Consider the following 6987-nt stretch of genomic DNA (forward strand, 5'->3'; position numbering starts at 1 on the left):
CAAGAACAATGTTCCTAGCTTGGAAAATGAAAGTGCCATCATTTTTTTTTTCTAACATCCGGACCAGTCCCTCCCTCCTTTCCTCCCTGTCTCCCCCCTATCACCTACCACCCCTCCCCATCCACTCCTCCTCTATTTCTATTCAGAAAAAGGCAGGCCTCCCATAGATATCAACAAACTTGGTTCAAGTTGCAGTAAGACTAAGCACTTCCATTCATGTATTAAGGTAGGGCAAGGAGACCCAGTATGAGGAACAGGGTCCTAAAAGCCAGCAAAAGAGTCAGAGATAGCCTCTACACCCATTGTTAGGAGTCCTGAAGAACACCAAGCTATACAGCTGTCACATGTGTGCATGCAGAAGGCCTATGTAGGCTCTCTGGTTGTCAGTCCAGTCTCTTGAGCTCCCATGAATCTGGGTCAATTGATTCTGTGGGTTTCTTGTGGTGTCCTTACCCCTTTGGGTAAGTATTCTCTGAGCTCGGCCTCATGTTTGGCTGTGGGTCTCTGCATCTGCTTCCACCAATACCTGGATGAAGCCTCTCTGGTGATTATTAGGCTAGGCACTGATCTATGAGTATAGCAGAATAACATTAGGCATCATTACCTTGACATTTGTGTTTGGTTCTATCTTAGGTCTCTGGGCCATCCAGCTTCTAGGATAGAAAGTGCCACCTTAATTGTCCCACTCCAATTTGCCTAAATATCCTAACATCCTCCTAAGAGATCACAACACTAAATCTTAAATGATTCTGTCCTGATTAAAAAACAATAAAAAAAGAAAATTGGGTTACTTTGAAGCATATATTCTTTGGTTTAAAGTAAATACTACACTGCTATGCTATTCACACAAATGACTATATCTGAGTCAATATTATTAATAACAAATAAACATCTTTGAGGACAGGAAATCACTAAATGCGTAAGAGTACCTGCTGCACACACCTGACAACCTGAGATCAGGTCCCAAAGCCAAAAGCCTGACTCAGTGTGGAAGTGAGGATAATCCCAGCATGCCCTGGAGTCTTTTGGAAGCATCTCCAAAAGAACTCACGTGACCAACGCCTCAAGATTCACACACACACACACTTTTAAATTAAACGTCCTTATATATTAATAAAACACCATGTCTACTTTAAATGGGGTTTTGGACAAGAATAAAGGAAATTTCTCTTTGGTGACTTTCATGATCTCAGGGTCTTTGCTGTACTATAAGAAAAAAGATAAATATAAATGCACAAAAGGCTAATAGTTACTCATCATGAAAAGTCTAAAGATAAATAATAAATACAAAAGGCTCCAGATCTAAATCCCTTTCAAATACATTGTTACAAATAGAAAGTTATTTATCTTAAAATCTTTGCCCTCAGATCTTAAAACCAAAAATAGAAGTTATAGTGATAAAATAAATGCAGTTAAATTTTAGAGCTAAGGTATGTTATTAACTTTGCTGTACACATACAGACACACACACAAACATATATATATGTATATGTATATATGAATATAAAACACACACATATATATAGCTCAACAACATATGAACATACATACATGTCTAAATAATTAGACTTGAAATTTAAAATTCAAATAATGTCATCCCAAAATGTTTAACTTTAATTGTTAATACAAATATAAACTACTAATTTACCTAGCGCAAGATGACTTTAGATTTAATACTAAAACAATCAGTTGTCTCAATTTATCTGAAGATTTGTAAAGAAAATAAAATCCACACCTACTCATGGTGTAATGTAACAGCCATGATTTTTTTTTAAAGTAAAACTCGTGTAAAATAAGGAAAACATACACTTCTATATGCTGATAAAAAGGTTTTTACAAAAAACAAACAAACAAAAAACACGCTAAGGCCATTCATACTTGTAAAGAATTAGCAGTGATTACACACAAGCAAGAACAGTCTTCGATTTCCTGCTGGAATCCAGAAGGGTGGGGGATGCAGGATTCAACAGGACAAAACGTGAATGCTTTTGCTTCTGTGTGGCATGATTTCTGTGATTGTAGAAAATCCAAAATAACCTCAAAACAGTTTAATTTGCATTTTTGTGTCACAGTTAAAGATGTCAAACACTTTTTAATATTCATTGGTCATCATACGTGCTTTGAGAATTGTCTACTCAGTTCTTTAGTATATTCATTGATTGGATGGTTTTAGTTTAACTACTGTAGTTCTTTATATATTCTTTCTATGTTTTTAGTTAAAATATAATTACATTATTTCCCCTTCCTTTTCTTCTCTTCAATCCCTCTAATATCCCTCTACTCCCTCTCAAATCCATGACCTCTTTTATTGGGGGGGGGGGTGTACAAGTGTGTGTATGTATCTGTGTGTGTATGCGTGCTGGGTCTATTTAGCATTTAGCATGACCACTTTAGTATCAAATAATCAATTAGTGCCTCATCCCTAGGGAAAATAAATTCTCCCTCTCTTGGTAGTCATTAGTTGCTTATAGGGGCTGTTACAAGTAGGTTTTCCTGCCAGCCTGGACCCACCACAGCACCAGCCCCAAATAACACACAGAGATTCTGTATTTAATATTATGCTGTTGGCCAGGTACTAGTTTCTTATCGGCTAGCTCTGTCTTAATTATTAACCCATTTCTATTAATCTAAGTATTTCCACCTGGTCTCATCTTACCAGAGAGTGGGCTGGAGTTCTTCTCTCTCCCTTCTTTCCATCTTGACTCCTCCTTACTACTTCCTCGAATCCTCCTTGTTTCCTAGTCCCGCCTATCTTGCTTTCCTATTGGCCAACAGTGCTTTATTCATTAACCAGTATGAGAAACATATTTACAGAATGACATCTCCCATCAAGGGGCCTCTTGAAATTTCCCTCTTCCATGCTACACTGGTCTTGCCATTGTTTGGGGCCTTGTGTTAGGTAGGCAGCTGATGGGAGATGTCATTCTGTATATGTTTCTCATACTGGTTAATGAATAAAGCACTGTTGGCCAATAGGAAAGGAGATAGGAGGGACTAGGAGACAAGGAGGAAAGAGGAAGTAGTAAGGAGAGCCAAGATGGAGAGTCAGAGAAAGCAGAATGCCGGCCGGCTCCCCAGTAAGAGAAATACATAGATCAGCAGAAATGGGTTAATACTTAAGACAGATCTAGCCGATAAGAAACTAGTACCTGGCCAACAGCATAATATCAAATACAGAGTCTCTGTGCATTATTTGGGGGCTGGCTCGGCGGCAGGACAAGACTGGTGGCGGACGGTAAAACCATACTTCTTACAGGCAGCCATGGTGTTTCATTAGATGTCTCACTAGAAGACACCATCTTACAGCAGACTTCCTGATCCTCTGGCTCAATCAATCTTCTCCACATCTTCTTTCTCCATGTTTCCTGAGCCTTAGGTGCCAGAGTTATGTTTTAGATTTACCCATCAGGGCTAGGGACCCCATGATCAGTTGATCTCAGTATTGACCAGTTGTGGTTTCTGTGATAGTCTCCACCTGCTGTAAAAAGAAGCTTCTTGATGAAAGGTGAGAGATACACATATCTGTGGGTATACAGATAAGAATTTAGAGTACAGATAGGAATTAAGCTGCTTTGGTAAAGTGGTAGTGTTACAATAGATTTGATTACATTGTGTAAAGATATATCACTGTAATTGATTCCATATAAAGCTAAAAAGCCAAAAGCTAGGCAGGGGGTATAGGCAGAACTTCAGGGCAGAAAGAGAACTCTGGAAAGAAATCGGAATTGCCAGCTGGACACAGAGGAAGCAGGGCATGCAGGGAGAGAAAAAAGCCATGAGCCATATGGCAGCATGTAGATTATAGAAACGGGTTAAGTTATAAGAGCTAGTTAGAAACAAGCCTAAGCTAAGGCCAGTCTTTCATAATTAATAAGAAGTCACTGTTTGGGAGCTGGCTGGTGGGACAAAGAAAAACTCTTTACATGGTGGTAGGAGGTTCTATTCTAAATCCATGACCTCACTAGCCCTAGATAGCTGCATAACTTTAGTCCAATTAGACAGCCCTAGATAGCTGCATAACTTTAGTCCAATTAGACAGCTGTTGGTTACCACCAAGACTTGAATGCCACTATTGTACCTTTAGAGATAGCTTGCCCTGTTAGTCATTTTTGTGGTTTATAGGTGTCACAGGTGGATAAGACAGTTCATTGCTTCCCTCCCTTGGTGGCTTGCACAGACCTTCTGGTTCTACAAAAGCTGGTCCTTACAGAAGAGGCATTCATGTCAGATCCAGCTGGAATCTTCCAAGTCCTGTGTTTGAAGTACAACCTCTGGAAGGCAACCAAGGGCAACAGCAATGGCCTGTATTGTTTTGGAGCTCTCTTGAACTTTCCTGACCAACAACTTAAAAACAGGTTTTTCAAGCCTGGTGCTAGCCTTTTGTTGGATGACATATATTCTAGGTATTAATCCTCTACTGATGCATAGCTGACACAGTTGTCTCCTTTTCTATAGAGTGTCTCCTCAGATGGTTACCTCCTTTGTTGGGCAGAAGTTTTATTAACTACAGGCAACCCCATTCTTCAACATTTAGAATTATTTCCTGTGCTGTGTGCATTTTAAAATTTTAAGTGTTTTATATATGTTTTCCTCTTGAAGCTTCAGTTTCAGACTTGACTCAAAGGTCTTTGGTCCACTTTTAATTCATTGTTGTACACAGGAGAAGATACAGATCTGGTCTCATTCCACACATGGAAATTTGGTTTTCCTAGAACCACTTGTTAAAGAGGCTCTTTGTCAATGTTGTTGTTGACAACTTTGTCAAAACTTAGATAGCCATAGCTGTATGACGGGACTGGGCTCTCACAGCTGTATGACGGGACTGGGCTCTCACAGCTGTATGACGGGACTGGGCTCTCACTCACTTGCATTGATCTACACACATTTCCAGTGCAGTCCTGTTTCAGTCGCTATGCCCCCAATGTTGCTCATTCTGTTCTATTGCTTTGGTTATTGTGTTTTGAGCTTCCATTTGATTTTAGGATTTTTTCCCCCTAATGATATAAAGAATGTCATTGGGACTTCTCTTAGGGTTTCTGTTGCTATGAAGAGACATCATGACCACAGAAACTTTTTTTTTTTTAACTTTTTATGAGCATTAGTGTTTTGCCTGCATGTATGTCTGTGTGAGGGTATCAGATCCCCTAGAACTGGAATTACAGACAGTTGTGAGTTGCCATGTGGGTGCTGGGAATTGAACCTTGGTCCTTGGGAAGAGCAGCCAGTGCTCTTAACTACTGAGCCTTCTCTCCAGCCCCCACAGCAACACTTATAAAGGGTAACTGATGTGGGATGTCCTTCTGTATGCTGCAAATATGTGTTGCTTTTATTGGTTGATGAATAAAACTGTTTTGGCCAATGGCTAAGCAGAGTAAAGCCAGGCAGAAAATCCGAACAGAGAAACAGAGAGAAGGTGGAGTTGGGGAGATGCCATGTAGCCACTAGGGAGGCAAGATACCAGGGCATCACTGGTAAGCCATAGCCATGTAATGACACACAGATTAGTAGAAATGGGTTAAATTATGAGAGAGCTAGCCAACAATATGCTTAAGCCATTAGCCAACAATTATAAATGTATATTAAATCTCTGAGTGGTTATCTGGTGAGCTGCTGTGGGGACCCAGTGGGTGGAGAGAAACTGGTCCAGGGGGACCAGGCAGAAATGCATAAGAGCTTCCAACCGCTGAAAACATTTGATTATAGTGGCTCTGTCCCTTATCATCATGGCAGGACATGGAGGCATGAAGGTAGTACTGGAGGAGCAGGAGCTCTACAGCTTGCAGGCAACAGGGGTGAACTGAGACACTGGTGGGGGCATGGGAGGGTGGGAGGGAGGCAACTAGGATTGATGTGTAAACTAAGATTACTCTAAATCAAATCAACTTTACCAGGTTTGGATACCTGGGTACCAGCGACTTCGAACAGTGAGTGGCAGGGTCCCCAGTGTGCTTTTCAGATGAGGTCAGAGGGCTTTCTGGAGTCAGCTCACTTCTCCGTGTGGTTCCAGGTAAAACTCACGTCACCTGGTTTTCCCATGGAGCCACCACGCTGGCCTTGAGTTACTCCTCTCTGTGCACTGCCCATCTTTTTCTCTTTACTTATCAGGTATCTTAAAGTTGCTTTTATGAATCTCCAAAGCTCCTCCTTTCTTTAAAATAGCCTGTTCTTATTCAAACTTCTCCCTTATGGGGGTCACAGTGCGAAAGCTTCTAAAATACCTCCTTTCCTGGAACCCCCGATTGCGTTTTCTGAATAGTTAGGCAGGTAAGTGGGTGGGGATCCGGAAAGAGCTGGGAGTAGGGAAGAGGGAGGGAGGGGAGAAAAGTGAGTGTTAAAACACTATGAACCGTGGCAGGTTGCTGGCACTTGACAACTCTGGAGGGACAGATAAGCAATCAATACACCAGTGAGGATTTAGACAACAGAGAAGGAAAAACTTGAACATCAATCTGCCAAACACTGACCAGCCCTCCCATCACCCAGCTTCACCAGCAGCAGACTCCTACCCACACCAGCTCAATTTAGTCTTCATACAAATATTTTACAGTTTTATTTTTAAATCATTTACACATATGCATACAAAGAAAAATAAATTTCAGGATGGAACCTTGGGATCATGGCAGTTTAAAAAAATCTCTGATCATTAGCTCCTGAAGACAAGGCAAGCCGCTTAGCAGTCACTTGGCAGGGGGCATGTGTGTCCCCAGGAGAGAACAGTGGAGAAGAATGCAGCTGCTCCTTCGCACCCCTTGGTCTTCACCTTGTGGAGGTACTATGCGGGGAGGGGATTTTCCAATGCTACCCCCTTCAAATGTTTAAGAAGGCTTATGGTAACACTGACCACCCGCCCCCCCCACCCTCCGCGCGCGCACACACACACACAGACACTCAGTTGGGAATTTGGCAAGAATACAGCTTCTGAACCAGTTTGCTATGAGAGTTTGTTCTCTTCCTACTTACAGGTCTCTCAAGGGGCAGAGCCTGCAG

The sequence above is a fragment of the Phodopus roborovskii genome, unplaced genomic scaffold (assembly GCF_943737965.1).
Source record: "Phodopus roborovskii unplaced genomic scaffold, PHOROB, whole genome shotgun sequence".
NCBI lineage: Eukaryota > Metazoa > Chordata > Mammalia > Rodentia > Cricetidae > Phodopus > Phodopus roborovskii.